Source organism: Herpailurus yagouaroundi, unplaced genomic scaffold (genome assembly GCF_014898765.1).
Source record: "Herpailurus yagouaroundi ecotype Mexico unplaced genomic scaffold, PumYag 67623, whole genome shotgun sequence".
In the NCBI taxonomy this organism is placed as follows: Eukaryota; Metazoa; Chordata; class Mammalia; order Carnivora; family Felidae; genus Herpailurus; species Herpailurus yagouaroundi.
In genome coordinates, this window is record NW_024420424.1 from 6,149,313 (window position 1) to 6,164,262 (window position 14,950).

The 14,950-nt window shown below is 37.8% G+C and overlaps 1 protein-coding gene across 4 annotated transcripts in view; it reads left to right on the forward strand.

Annotated features, from left to right (window-relative positions):
- CYSLTR1 (cysteinyl leukotriene receptor 1) overlaps positions 1–14,950 on the forward strand; it is a 40,782-nt gene that overhangs the window by 10,332 nt on the left and 15,500 nt on the right. For 2 of the 4 annotated variants that reach the window (XM_040467873.1, XM_040467874.1), the window contains one exon: positions 11,422–11,479. The exons of the other annotated variants lie outside the window; for them this stretch is intronic. The gene's annotated coding sequence lies outside the window, so the exon portion shown is untranslated. The remainder of the gene's footprint in view (positions 1–11,421; positions 11,480–14,950) is intronic. 4 annotated transcript variants of the gene reach the window in all.

Genomic DNA, 14,950 nt, shown 5'->3' on the forward strand with positions numbered 1-14,950 from the left:
TAATCTTCCTTATTAATATCACCATCTATTGACCTCCTAGTTATTTTTCCCTAATTCACTGAATAAGTTAGCATTTGGCTTGTGGTTTTCCTCTTTACCCCAAATCCTGCTATCACCTTTGTAACTTCATATTCCATATAAACAACCAATCTAGGAAACTGATTTTAACTTATTTGACCTCCTTATTTAGAACAATATGCATTCACATTCTACCTTACCTACTCATTCCATGGCCATACTTGGAACCTCAATTTATTATCACACAACTGAAATCTGAAACTCCATTGTACCACACTCTCACCACAAACTCCTAGACTTTCAGTTCTCTCACACCCTTATTGCTACTACACCACTTCTTAAATCTCAGTGAATCTTCCAGTCCCTTGGTCCCTCCCTTTTCTCCCAATCTGTTAAAACTTCATAGTTTCATTGTTAACCACCCTTTTGGTAGCATTCTCAATCAATCTCCTTACCTATTGTTCTTCCGTAAGTTTTCTCTGTTACTCCCAATCTTATACCAATTTAACCATTTGTATTTTTTTCTTTCCTACATGCATGCTGTTGAACACCACTGGGATAAATCACATAATTGTGTAGACTGGGGCCACTAAAAATCTACACTATCCAATTTCTCTTGGGCCTTCAGAGTCTTGGTCATAGTTCTATTCCATTTCCCAGAGCTACCATTCAAACCTTTACCAATTGTCAGAAGACCTGAACCCAAGTGAAGCCATCTTTTTCTCACCAGACACCATCATTTCTTATTTCACCAAGAAAATTAAACCTCAGGGATGACCAAACTCTATTTTTTTCTGCTCCACTTCCACTTTCATTTACATGTCAGTATTTTCTCTCACTCTGCACCCTATAATAGCTCCCTAATCCCTAGAGGATAAACCCAAATTCTCTAGAATTTCAAACCCCATAGTCCAATGACATACAGATACATACACCCAAATATGCACAGCTGCACACACCTTTATCTTATATTTCATCCTTATCACATTGTTACTTTTCCCTACACATATCAGGTTATTTCTTATCTCCAAGGCTTTGTTCATTCTACTTTCTAACCCTGCCTAAAATGCTCTTCTCCACCTGCCCTACTCTTCTATATTTTATGAAGCCTTTACTAACATACATGAACAATTTGTATTTCCATTCTATGTCCTTTATATTCTTCTATTGCTACAGCTGTAGTGGTGCAGTGAATTAATTTGTTAACACATCTGTGTCTCCCTTTAGTGGAGTGTAAACTTTTGATGTGCAGGGTTTGTGTCTTATTTTCCAAAGTGTCTAGGATAGAATTGACATATAGTAAGCAGCTAATACATCCTTTTTGATATGACTAACATATCACAATGTTACAGAAGACAAGGAAATTTTTTAAGAAGGATATGATGTAAGAGATAGTCATAAAGATTATTAGAATTACATATGATAGCAATGAGGAAAAAGAACATATCAGATGACAAAATGGCCTGAGCAAAGGAAAAGAGACCAAATAAGGATGGAGTTTGTCATAAGTTCACATTTATATATTATACATATAATAAATGATGGAGAGTGACACTATAATGTTAGAATATTATTGTGGTCTTAAATGCTGCATCAAGCTTAACTTAAGTCACTGGAGACCTTTGAAAGGGAAGTGATATGATTAAAACTGTGTTTTAAGATGAATAATCTGGCATAAGTGATAAGGATAGACTGAATAGAAGAGAAGCAAGAAAGTTAAAATGAAAATTGTAACTTCTAATATTCATTAAAAATAGTCTCATATTATAACCAAAAAGAGGATCAAGAAATAGATCGATCCTTGGCTTATGTGCAGTTGTCTTCACAACAGTTTGTTCAACTGCCATGATTTGTACCAGTATTTGAATTTGTCTTATGTCAGTGTTTAGTGCTAGAGCTTGTATTATCTATAACGTAACAGTGTTGTGTAGTAAAAATAGCAGTAGAGTCAAGCATCCTGACTCTGCCACTAATTCTGTGTGTTACTTTTGCAATCATTTTATCTTTCTGGGTCATAAAGAGAGTTGAATTAGATGCATTCTAAGTTTTGTTCTACCTCTAAAATTCTATAAAACTACGTCATTGAATCCTAATCAGAGATTTTTATTTCCCTTTAGGGAAGCTTCAGTCAATGGAGTATTTCTGTTTAAGAATTGTTTTCAGTATCCTGACATGTACTTCCTTTTTTATTGACTTGTTCACAGTGACCTGGTTTCACCTAACAGTTGTGTGGGAACATAACTATTACCCCTTCTCATATGACTCAATCTGTGATCACGTTTGGTTTCAAATCCTCAGGAAAGCCTTAACACTAGGACACTGCTAAGTTACGTTTTTTCCTGCCATTTCTTATTGTAAAGAGTGCCCAGGTATCACAGGTAAAATTTTTCAAATAATTGGATATGTCTTAGAGAAACAAATCTGATATTATGCTAACAGATTTACGTAACAAAAGGGACTCTAAGAAGCAACTTAGTATAAATTAGTGGGAAAAAAATTTATATTTGCTCCTATAGGCAATTAGAAGATTCTGAGGAGGGGGTGCCTGGGTGGCTCAGTCAGTTAAGCATCCAACTTCACCTCAGGTGATGATCTCACAGCTGGGGAGTTTGAGCCCCATATTGGGCTTTTTGCTGACAGCTGAGAGCCTGAAACCTGCTTTGGATTCTCTGCCTCCCTCTCTCTCTGCCCCTTCCCTGCTGGCTATCTCTCTCTCTCTCTCTCTCTCTCTCTCAAAAATAAATAAACATTAAAAAATTTAAAAATGTATGATCAAGATGGTGTTGAGAACTACCTCCTCACTGCTGATTTATGAACAAATTAAAGCTTGCTTTTCACATGTATACCTAGCTTGTTCATTCTTCCTTCCTTCTTTCCTTCCTTCCTTCCTTCCTTCCCTCCTTCCTAGTTCTACTTGCAACAAAACACTACATTTCCTGACTGATATTTAAGAAACTATACAAACTTGGGGGTGGGGAAGAGCTAAGATGGCAGAGGAGTAGGAGGACCCTAGGCTTGCCTCCTCACTCCAACACAGGTAGATAAATATCAAACCATTGTGAATACACAAGAAATTAATCTGAGGATGTACAGAACAAACTGCACAACTAGAGGGAGAGAAGAGGCCACATTGTGGAAGGTAGGAGGTGTGGATATGTGATTTGGAGGAGAAATGGAACACAGGTATTGTGGAGGGGAGGCATCTCTGGCCACAGGGAGAGATGAGACAGAGACAGAGACAGAGACAGAGAGAGGAATGCACAGGAGATCACACAAAGAAAACACTACCTCAAAGCCATTGGTTGGTAAAAGTAGAGGGGCTGATTTTCCTGAGATTTACAACAAGTGAGGCTCAAAGACTGGAGTTTTAGAGGTCCATAACATGGCCAGTATGGAGCCTGGCAGGTGCTGCAGTGTTCCTGTGGAGAAAGGGGGCAGATAGCCCAGTAACAGATGGCATGATCTGAGGATCTCCTGTGACACACTGGGAGAGATGGTTCCCCCTTCTTGGAGCACAGAAGGTAAAGGTGGCATTGCCTCTCTGGGGACAAGAACCATCAGGAGCCCCACTCCTCAGCATAGGTGCAGAGGTACCTGCTGAGGGCAGTTAACCTAGGCACTGACTCTTTGCTGTGCTTTACTACAAAATCCAGGCTTTGCACTTTGATGCAACTGCCCTTCTGGGACAAACCTATATCAGTCCCAGTGCAGCAAGACCCTCCCTCAGACAAGCATGAATCCCCACAATGCCAAGTCTTTAAAGTTTGGGAGAGTTTTAAAACACCCTGCCTGCCTGCCTGCCTGGAATAAAACACATGTGCAATGCACTACTGGGAAGGCACACAGCTCAGACACAAACAGGGTGAATGCAGGGATCTAAGGGATGCCAAGACACAAGAATGGAGATTATTTGCTCATCTTGGAGGGCTTCCTGGACAGTGGTGGGTGTAAAATCCCCTCTACAGAATGAGGGAAGGGTCTGGTGCCATTTCTGTCCTCCCCTCTTCAGCATAAACTAACTTCTGTAAGCAAAACAGATGGCACCAACACTAGTGGCCAAAACCGCTTACAACAAGGTCTGCCCCCTGCACTCTGCAGGTGCTGTTTTTCTGGGCAAGTGTGCCTGAGAATCAGAGCAGCAGGCCCTTCACACAGAAGACCATCACACACCCACACCCACACACACACCATGTCTACTGACCATAGAGTGCCACAAGGCTTCAGCTCTAGTGGAAATCACATCAGATCTCTTTTAACAAGCAGACAAGAGCTCGTCTAGAAGAAACCGACCACAATCTGGCCAAGGTCCAAACACTCCCCACTGCAGTCAAGGAGAAACACTGCACAAGACAGACATGGGGAAAAGAGCAGCCAAAACACAATAACAGAGTGCACACAGGAAACACCACAGATACTTACTTCTTGCAGTGCCAGGCCCTGGACAATATATGACCTCTTTTATATAAAGTCATTACTCTCAGGAGCAGGAAACATAACAGGTTTTCCAAAACCTAAAACACAGAGGAAGACAGAGACCTAGACAAAATGCCAAGATGGAGGAATTCATCCCAAAAGAAAGAACAAAAAGGTTCTCACCAGGGATCTAATCGAAACAGATATCAGTAATATGCCAGATCCAGAATTTAAAGCAACAACCACAAGGGTACCAGCTCAGCTTGAGAAAAACATAGAAGACACCAGGGAGTTTGTAACCACAAGATAAAAGATCTAAAAACTAATCAGGCTGAAACAAAAATGTTATAACCAAGATGTAAAATCAACTGGTGGAATGACCACAAGGATGAAAGAAGCCAAGAATGAATAAGTGATATAGAAGATAAAATTATGGAAAATAATGAAGCTGAAAAGACACAAAGAAAAATATTGGACCATTATTGTAGATGTAGGGAACTCAGTGACTCCATCAAATGTACTAACATTCATATCATAGGAGTCCCAGAAGAAGAAGAGATGGTAAAGGAGGCAGAAGGTTTATCTGAGGAAATAATAGCTGTAAATTTCCCTACTCTAGGGATAGAAACAGACATCCACATCCAGGAGGCACAGAGAACTCCCATCAAAATCAACAAATCAGGCCAACACCAAGACATATCATAGTTAATTGTGCAAAATATAGAGATAAATAAAAAAAATCCTAACAGCAGCAAGAAAAAATAAGTCCCTAACTTACAAGGGAAGATACATAAGGTCAGCAACAGATCTGTCCACAGAAACTTGGCAGGCCAGAAAGGAGTGGCATAATACATTAAACATGCTGAATGGGAAACATATGCAGACAAGGATACTCTATCCAACAAGGCTGTCATTCAGAATAGAAAGAGAGATAAAGAGTTTCCCAAACAAACAAAAACTACAGGGCTTTATGACTACTAAACCAACCCTATAAGAAATATTAAACGGGACTCTTTGAATAGGAAATTAAGACTAAAAGTTAAGAAGACTATAAAGTAAAAGAGAAAACCTCCAGAAACAACAAAAATAATCATAAAATAGCACTAAATTAATATCTATCAATATTCACTCTGACCGTAAATGGACTAAATGCTCTAATCAAAAGACATAAAGTGCCAAAATGGATAAAAACACAAGACCAAATCTATATGCTGCCTACAAGAGACTGATGTTAAACCTGTAGACACCTGCAGATTGAAATTGAAGGGATGGGGAAATATATATCTTGCAAATGGATGTCAGAAGAAAGCTAGAGTAGCTATATTATAGAAGACAAACTAGATTTTAAACAAAAGATTTTAACAAGAGATGAATAAGGTATTATATCATAATAAAGGGGTCTATCCAACAAGATCTAATAATTGTAAATATTTATGCCCCCCAACCTGAGCACCCAAATATGTAAAACAATTACTAGCAAACATAAAGGAATTCAATGATAATAATGAAATAATACTAGGGGACTTTAACAACCCACCTACTTACAGCAATAGACAGATAATCTAAACAGAAAATCAACAAGGAAATGATGACTTTGAATGACACACTGGGCCAGATGGACTTAACAGATTTATTTGGAACATTTCATCATCAAGCAGCAGAATACATATTCTTTACAAGTGCTCTTGGGACATTCATCAGAAATGATAACATACTAGTCACAAATCAGGCCTCAATCAGTAAAAAACGATTGAGATTATACCATGCATATTTTCCAACCACAATGTTATGAAACTTGAAGTCAACCACAAGAAAAAGTTTGGAAAGACCACAAATACATGGAGGTTAAAGAACGCCCTACTAAAGAATAAATGGGTCAATCATAAAGTTAAAGAAGAAATTTAAAAAATACATGGAAACTATGAAAGTGAAACCACTAAAGTACAAAATTTTGGGGATGCAGGAAAAGCAGTCATAAGAGGGAAGTATATAGCAATATACACCTACCTTAAGAAGCAAGAAAAATCCCAAATACACAAACTAACTTTACACCTAAAAGAGCTAGAAAAAAATAACAAATGAAGCCTAAAGCAAGCAGAAAAGGGAAAATAATAAATATTAGAGTAGAAGTAAATGATACAGAAACAAACAAAAAAATAGAACAGATCAATGATACCAGAAGCTGATTCTTTGAAAGAATTTTTTAAAAATGATAAACCTCTACCAAGACTTACCAAAAAGAAAAGAGAAAGGACCCAAATAAATAAAATCATGAATAAGAAATGAGGGATCAGAACCAGCACCAGAGAAATACAAACAACTATGAGAATATTATGAAAAATTATATGGTAACAAATTGGGCAATCTTGAAGAAATGGAGGAATTCCTAGAAACACATAAACTACCAAAAGTGAAACAGAAAGAAATAGAAAACTAGAACAGATTGAGAACCAGCAAAAAAATTCAATAACTAATCAAAAAATCTCCCAACAAACAAAAGTAAAGGACCAGATGGCTTCCCAGGGGAATTCTACCAAATATTTGAAACTATTCGTACCCATTCTTCTTGAAGTGTGCCCAAAAATAGAAATGGAAGGAAATCTTCCAAACTCATTCTATGAGGCCAACATTACCTTGATTCTAAAACTAGACAAAGACCTTACTAAAAATGAGTATTGCAGGCCAATATCCCTGATGAATGTGGATGCAAAAATTCTCAGCAATATACTAGCAAATCGAATCCAACAGTACATTAAAGAATCATTCACTGCTATCATGTGCGATTTAATCCTGGGCTGCAAGAATAGTTCAATATTTGCAAATCAATCAACATGCAGTACCACGTTTTTTTTTTAAAGATTAAGAACCATATGCTACTCTCAATTGATTCAGACAGAAAAAGCATTTGACAAAGTAGAGCATCCATTCATGATAAAAATCCCTCAATAAAGTAGAGATAGAGACAACATACCTCAACATCATACAGGCCATATATGAAAGACACACAGCTAATATCATCCTTAATGTGGGAAAAATGAGAGCTTTTCTACTGTGATCAGGAAGAAGACAGGGATGTCCACTCTCAACGTTGTTATTCAACATAGTACTGAAAGTCGTGGCCTCAGAAATCAGACAACATAAAGAAATGAAAGACCCCCAAATTGGGAATGAAAAAGTCAAACTTTTACTATTTGCAGATGACATGATACTCTATGTAGAAAACCAGAAACACTCCACGAAAAAAATTGGGTAGAACTGATATGAATTCAGGTAAGTCGCAGGATACAAAATCAATGTACAGAAATCTGTTGCATTTCTATACACCAAAATTAAGCAGCAGAGAGAGAAATCAAGGAATCTGTCCCATTTACAATTCCACCAAAAAACTATAAGATACCTAGGAATAAACCTAACCAAAGAGGCAAAAGTTCTGTACCCTGAAAACTATAGAACACTTATGAAAGAAATGGAAAAATGCTACATGCTCATGGATTGGAAGAACAAATATTGTTGAAATGTCTATAACTACCCAAAGCAATCTACATATTTAATGCAATCTGCACCAAAACACCACCAGAATTTTTCACAGAGCTAGAACAAGCAATCCTACAATTTGTATGAAACCACAAAAAAACAAAAATGAATAGAGCAAAGCTGAAGGCATCATAATTCTGGACATCAAGTTTTTAATACAAAGCTGGATGTAGTCATTAAGACTGTATGGCACTGGCACAAAAACAGATCAATAGATCAATGGAACAGAATGGAAAACCCAGGAGTGGACCCACAACTATATGGTCAACTAATCTTCAACAAAGCAGGAAAGAATATCCAATGGATAAAGACAGTTTCTCAACAAATGGGAAAACTGGAGAGAAACATACAAAAAATGAAACTAGACCACTGTCTTACACCATACACAAACATAAATGCAAATCGATGAAAGACCTAAAGGTGGAACAGGAAACTATCAAAATCCTAGAGAAAGACATGGGCAGAAACCTCTTTGACATCTGTCATAACAACTTCTTACTAGATATGTCTCCTGAGACAAGGGAAACAAAAGCAAAAATGAGCTATTGGGACTTCATTAAAAGAAAAATCTTCTGTACAGTTAAGGAAACAATCAACAAAACTAAAAGGCAACCTTCAGAATGGGAAAAGATATTTGCAAGTGACATATCTGATAAAGGGTTAGTATCCAAATCTATAAAGAACTTATCAAACTCAGCACCCGAAAAAACAAATAATCCAGTGAAGAAATAGGCAAAAGACATGAATAGACACTTTTCCAAAGAAGACATCCAGATGGCCAACAGACACATGAAAAGATGCTCATCACTCATCATCAGGGAAATACAAATCAAAACTGCCATGAGATATCACTTCAGACCTGTCAGAATGGCTAAAATTAACACAGGAAAAAACAGATGTTGATGAGGACACAGAGAAAGGGGAACCCTCCTACACTCTTGGTGGGAATGAAAACTGGTGTAACCATTCTGGAGAACAGTATGGAGTTTCCTTAAAAAGTTAAAAATAGAACTATCCTATGACCCAGCAATTGCACTACTAGGTATTCACTCAAAAGATACAAAAATACTGATTCAAAATGACACATGCAAGCCAATATTTATAGCAGCATTACCAACAATAGCCAAATTATCAAGAGCCAAATGTCCATCAACTGATGAACAGATAAAGAATATTTATACATATATTTCATTAAATGGAGTATTACCCAGCCATCAGAAAGAATGAAATACTGCCATTACCAATGACATGGATGGAGCTAGTGCATCATGCTTTGTGAAATAAACAATAAGTTAAGTGAAATATACTGAGTGAAATAAAACAAATGCCATATTGATTTCACTCATATGTGGAATTTAAGAAATGAAAGAGATGAAAAAAAGGGGGGAAATGAGAGTGACTAACCATAAAACAGACTCTTAACTGTAGAGAACAAACAAGTTTGCTGGATGGAGGTTGGTGGCAGGAAGGGTTAAATATGTGATGGTTATTAAGGAAGGTACTTGTTGTGATGAGCACTGAGTATTATATGCAACTGATGAATCACTAAATTCTACTCCTGAAACTAATATTACACTATATGTCAAATAACTGGAATAAAAAGAAAACTTGAAACAATAACAACAAAAAGGAAACTACACAAACTTACTAGGCATTCACCCTAGTTACATCTCCTAACTCATTTTTCAAAATTATTCAGTTTTAACCTGTAGCTACCAACTGGTTACATCTGCATAAAGTAATGATTCTGTTTCCTTGCCTGTTATTAAGGATATCAGTTAAGAGTTATTGGCCAAGGCCCACACTGTGTAATATGGCTTATTCCAGTCTCAGACCAATGCAGATCAGTTATCATTCTCAAGAATATTCCTGCCAATTCAATACCAATCAGTAACACCTTTGAGGACTTACCATGTCCCAAGCCTGGACTAAGATTGTTGAGAACACAAAGATGAGAAAGACATGGTACCTGCCCCAAAAGCTTCAGGTGAGAAGAGCTAAGCCAGGTACATAAATATGAATAACAGAGGCTTATAAAATACTTTTAATAAATTTATATAATATTAGGCATAAAGATATAAGTTCTATAGTTATACCACATTTTTTTGCTTTATTATTGAGTGTGTTATGAAGAATAAAAGTAAATTTTAAAACAGGCTAATTGGCTCTTCTGTTTACAAAGTCAGCTTAACTTCTTTTTAAAAAATTTTTTAATGTTTATTCATTTTTGAGAGACAGAAAGAGACATAGTGCAAGTGGGGGAGGGGCAGAGAGAGAGGGAGACACAGAATCCAAAGCAAGCCTCAGGCTCTGAGCTGTCAGCACAGAGCCCGATATGGGGCTTGAACTCATGAACCATGAGATCATGACCTGAGCCAAAGTCAGATGCTCAACTAACTGAGCCGCCCAGGTACCCCTTAATTTCTTCTTAATACAACTAGCACTCTTACTATATTTTCTTATTTATTTTTTAAGCTTTTATTTAAGTTCCAGTTAACATACAGCATAATATTAGTTTTAGGTGTACCATATAGTGATTCAACACCTCCATACATCACCCAATGATAACACAAGTGCACTCCTTAATCTCCAGAACATATTTAATGCATTCCCCACCCAAATCCCCTCTGGTAACCATCAGTTTGTTCTCAATAGTTAAGAGTCTATTTCTTGGTTTGCATTTCTCTCACTGTTTTTTTTTTTACCTTTGCTCATTTGTTTCATTTCTTAAATTCCACATATGAGTACAATCATTTGTCATTTGCCCTTCTCTGACTGACTTATTTTGCTTAGCATAATACTTTCTAGCTCCATCCATATTGTTGCAAATGGCAAGATTTAATTCTCTTTTATCACTAATATTCCATTGAGTATATATGTTACATCTCCTTTATCCATTCATGAATCAGTGGACATTTGAGCTGTTTTCATAATTGTTTTTTGTTTCCATACTTTGGCTATTATAGATAATGCTGCTATAAACATTGGGGTGCATGTTTCCCTTTGAATTAGCATTTTTGCATCCTTTGAGTAAATACCTAGTAGTAAGATTGCTGGATCATAGGGTAGTTCTATTTTTTTAATGTTTATTTATTTTTAAGAGAGAGAGAAAGAGAGAGAGAGAGAGAGAGAGAGAGAGAGAAAACTGGGGAGGGGCAGAGAGAAAGGAAGACACAGAATCTGAAGCAGGCTCCTGGCTCTGGACTGTCATCACAGAGCCTGACGAAGGGCTCGAACTCATGAACAGTGAGATCATGACCTGAGCTGACATATGATGCCTAACGGACTGAGCCACCCAGAGGCCCCTGGGCAGTTCTATTTTTAGCTTTTTGAGGAACCTCTGCACTGGTCTCCACAGTGACTGAACAAGTTTGCATTCCCACCAGCAGTGCAAGTGGGTTGCCCACTTTCCCCATCCTTACCAACACCTGTTGTTTCTTGCGTTCTTCATTTTAGGCATTCTGACAGAGTGAGATGATATTTCATTGTAATTCTGATTTGCACTTCCTTGATGGTAAGTGATATTGAGCATCTTTTCATGTGATGTCTATTCATGCCCACTGCCCACTTGTTAATTGGATTATTCATTTCTGGAGTGTTATTTTATAAGCTCTTTATATATTTTGAATACTAACCCTTTATTGGATATGTCATTTGCAAATATCTTCTCCCATTCCTCAGGTTGCCTTTTAGTTTTGTTGATTTTTTTCCTTCGATGTGCAGAAGATTTTTATTTTGATGTAGTCTCAATAGTTTATTTTTTATTTTGTTTCCCTTGCCTCAGGAGACATATCTAGAAAGAAGTTGCTATGATCTATGTCAAAGAAGCTACAGCCTATGTTCTCTTCTAGGATTTTGATGGTTTCTTGTCTTGCATTTAGGTCTTTCATCAATTTTGCATTTGTTTTTGTGTATGATGCAAGAAAGTAGACCAGTATCATTCTTTTGCATGTTGCTGTCCAGTTTTCCCAGCATTATTTGTTAAAGAGACTTTTCTCATTAGATATTCTTTACTGCTTTGTGGAAGATTAATTGACCATATAGTTGCAGGTTCATTTCTGGGTTTTCTGTTCTGTTCCATTGGTCTATGTGTTTCTTTTTCTGTCAGCACCATGTGGTTTTGATCACTACAGCTTTGTAGTATAAATTGAAGTTTGGAATTGCCATGCCTGTGGCTTTGATTTTCTTTTTCAAGGTTGCTTCTTTTTGGAGCTCTTTTGTGGTTCAATACGAATTTTGAAATTATTTTTTCTAGTTCTGTGTAAAATGCTGTTAGTATTTTGACAAGAATTGCATTAAATGTGTAGATTGCTTTGGGTAATATAGACATTTAAAAAATATTTGTACTTCCAATCCATTAGCATGGAATGTCTTCTGTTTCTTTGTGTTATCTCCATTTTCTTTCATCATTGTTCTACAGTTTTCAGAGTACAGTTCTTTAACCTCTTTGGTTAGGTATATTCCTAAGTGTCTTATGGTTTTGTGTGCAATTGTAAATTGGATCAATTACTTGATTTCTCTTGCTGCTTTGTTATTGCTGTATAGAAATGAAACATATTTCCATACATTACTTAATTCATTTATCATATCTAGCAGCTTCTTTGGTTGAGCCTTTCATGTTTTCTATATAGAGTAACATGTCATCTGCAAATAGTTAAAGTTTTACTTCTTTGCCAATTTGGATGCCTTTTATTTCTTTCTGCTGTCTGATTGCTTTAGCTAGGACTTCCAGTACTGTGTTGAATAAAAGTGATGAGACAGGACATCCCTGTCTTGTTCTTGACCTTAGAGGGAAAACTCTCAGTTTCTACCCATTGAGGATGATATAAGCTGGAAGTTTTTCATATATGGCCTTTATTATACTGATACATGTTCCCTCTAAAGCTACTTTGTTGAGAGGTTTTTTTTTTTTATCATGAATGGATGCTATATTTCGTCAACTGCTTTCTCTGCATCCACTGAAGTGATCATATGATTCTTACCATTTCTTTTTCTAAGGTGATGTATCATGTTGATAGATATACAAATATTAAACAACACTTCCAACCCAGGGATAAATCCCACTTGATCATGTTGAATGACTTATTTAATGTAATATTGGATTCAGTTTACTAGTATTTTGTTGAGGCAGAATTAGTGTCTGTAGTTCTTTTTTAGTGGTGTCTTTATCTGGTTTTAGTATCAGGGTAATGCTGGACTCATAGAATGAATTTAGAAATTTTCTTTTCTTTTCCATCTTTTGGAATAGTTTGAGAAGAATAGGTATTAACTCTTCTTTAAATGTTTGGTAGAATTAGCCTGTGAAGCTATCTGCTCCCTTCGGTTTTGTTTCTTGGGAGTTGATTATTGATTCAATTTCTATCCTTATTATTGGTCTCTCCAAGTTTTCTATTTTTTCCTATTTCAGTTTTGGTAGTTTATATGCTTCTAGGAATTGATTCATTTCTTCCAGTTTGTCCAATTTATTGACATATAGTTTTTCATAATATTCTAATTATCTGTATTTCTGTGGTACTCATTATTATTTCTCCTAATTTCTGATTTTATTTATTTGAGTCCTTTCTTTTTTTCTTGATAAGTCTGGGTAGAGCTTTTTCAATTTTATTATTTTTTTTTAAAAAATCAGCTCCTGGTTACATTGATCTGCTGTATTATTTGGGGGGGGTAGCTTGGGTTTTTTTTTTTTAGTTTCTGTATCATTTATTTCTGCTCTAATCTTTATTTTTCTTTCTTCTGCTGGTTTATGTTTTGTTTGTTGGTTTTTTCTAGCTCATTTATGTGTAAGTTTATATCATTTATTTGAGATTTATCTTGCTTCTGTCAGTAAGCTTATATTCCTATAAACTTCCCTTATAGAACTGCTTTTGTTGCATCTGAAATGTCTTGGATCAGGAGCACCTGGGTGGCTCAGTCAGTTAAGCATCCAACTTCAGCTCAGGTCATGATTTCACAGCTTGTGAGTTCGAGCCCTGTGTCAGGTTCTGTGCTGACAGCCTGGAGCCTGCTTCTGATTCTCTCTCTCTCTGTCTCTCTCTCTCTCTCTCCCCCTCTCTCTCCCTCTCTCAAAAATAAACATTAAAAAAATTGAAGCGTTTTGGATCATTGTGTTTCAATTTTCTTTTGTTTCTATTTAGTTTTTATTTCCTCTTTGATTTCCTGGTTGATCTATTCATTGTTTAGTAGCATGTTATTTAATCTCCATGTATTGGAGGCTGAGAGGGAAGATGGCGGCGTAGGAGGACGCTGGGCTCACTGCGCGTACTGCTGATCACTTAGATTCCACCTACATCTGCCTAAATAACCCAGAAAACCGCCAGAGGATTGGCAGAATGGAGTCGGCGGAGCCAAGCGCAGACGAGAGGCCCACGGAAGAGGGTGGGAAGGGCGGCGAGGCGGTGCACGCTCCACGGACTGGCGGGAGGGAGCCGGGGCAGAGGGGCGGCTGGCCGGCCAAACAGAGCCCCCGAGTCTGGCTTGCAAAAAGCGGAGGGGCCTGACGGACTGTGTTCAGACAGCAAGCGCGACTTAGCGTCTGGGAGGTCATAAGTTAACAGCTCTGCTCAGAAAGCGGGAAGGCTGGAGGACAAAGGGAAGGAGAGCTGCGGAGCCCCCTGATGACAGAGCTCAGTTTGGTGGGGAACAAAGGCGCTCGCCAGCGCCATCTCCCCCGCCCATCCCCGAGCCAAAATCCCAAAGAGAACCAGTTCCTGCCAGGGAACTTGCTCGCTCCGCGCAAACACCCAACTCTGTGCTTCTGTGGAGCCAAACCTCCGGCAGAGGATCTGACTCCCTCCTGCTGCCACAGGGCCCCTCCTGAAGTGGATCACCTAAGGAGAAGCAAGCTAAGCCTGCCCCTCCTGCCCCCGTGCACCTTGCCTACCCACCCCAGCTAAGATGCCAGATCCCCAGCATCACAAGCCTGGCAGTGTGCAAGTAGACCAGACAGGCCACCCCACCCCACAGTGAATCCCGCCCCTAGGAGAGG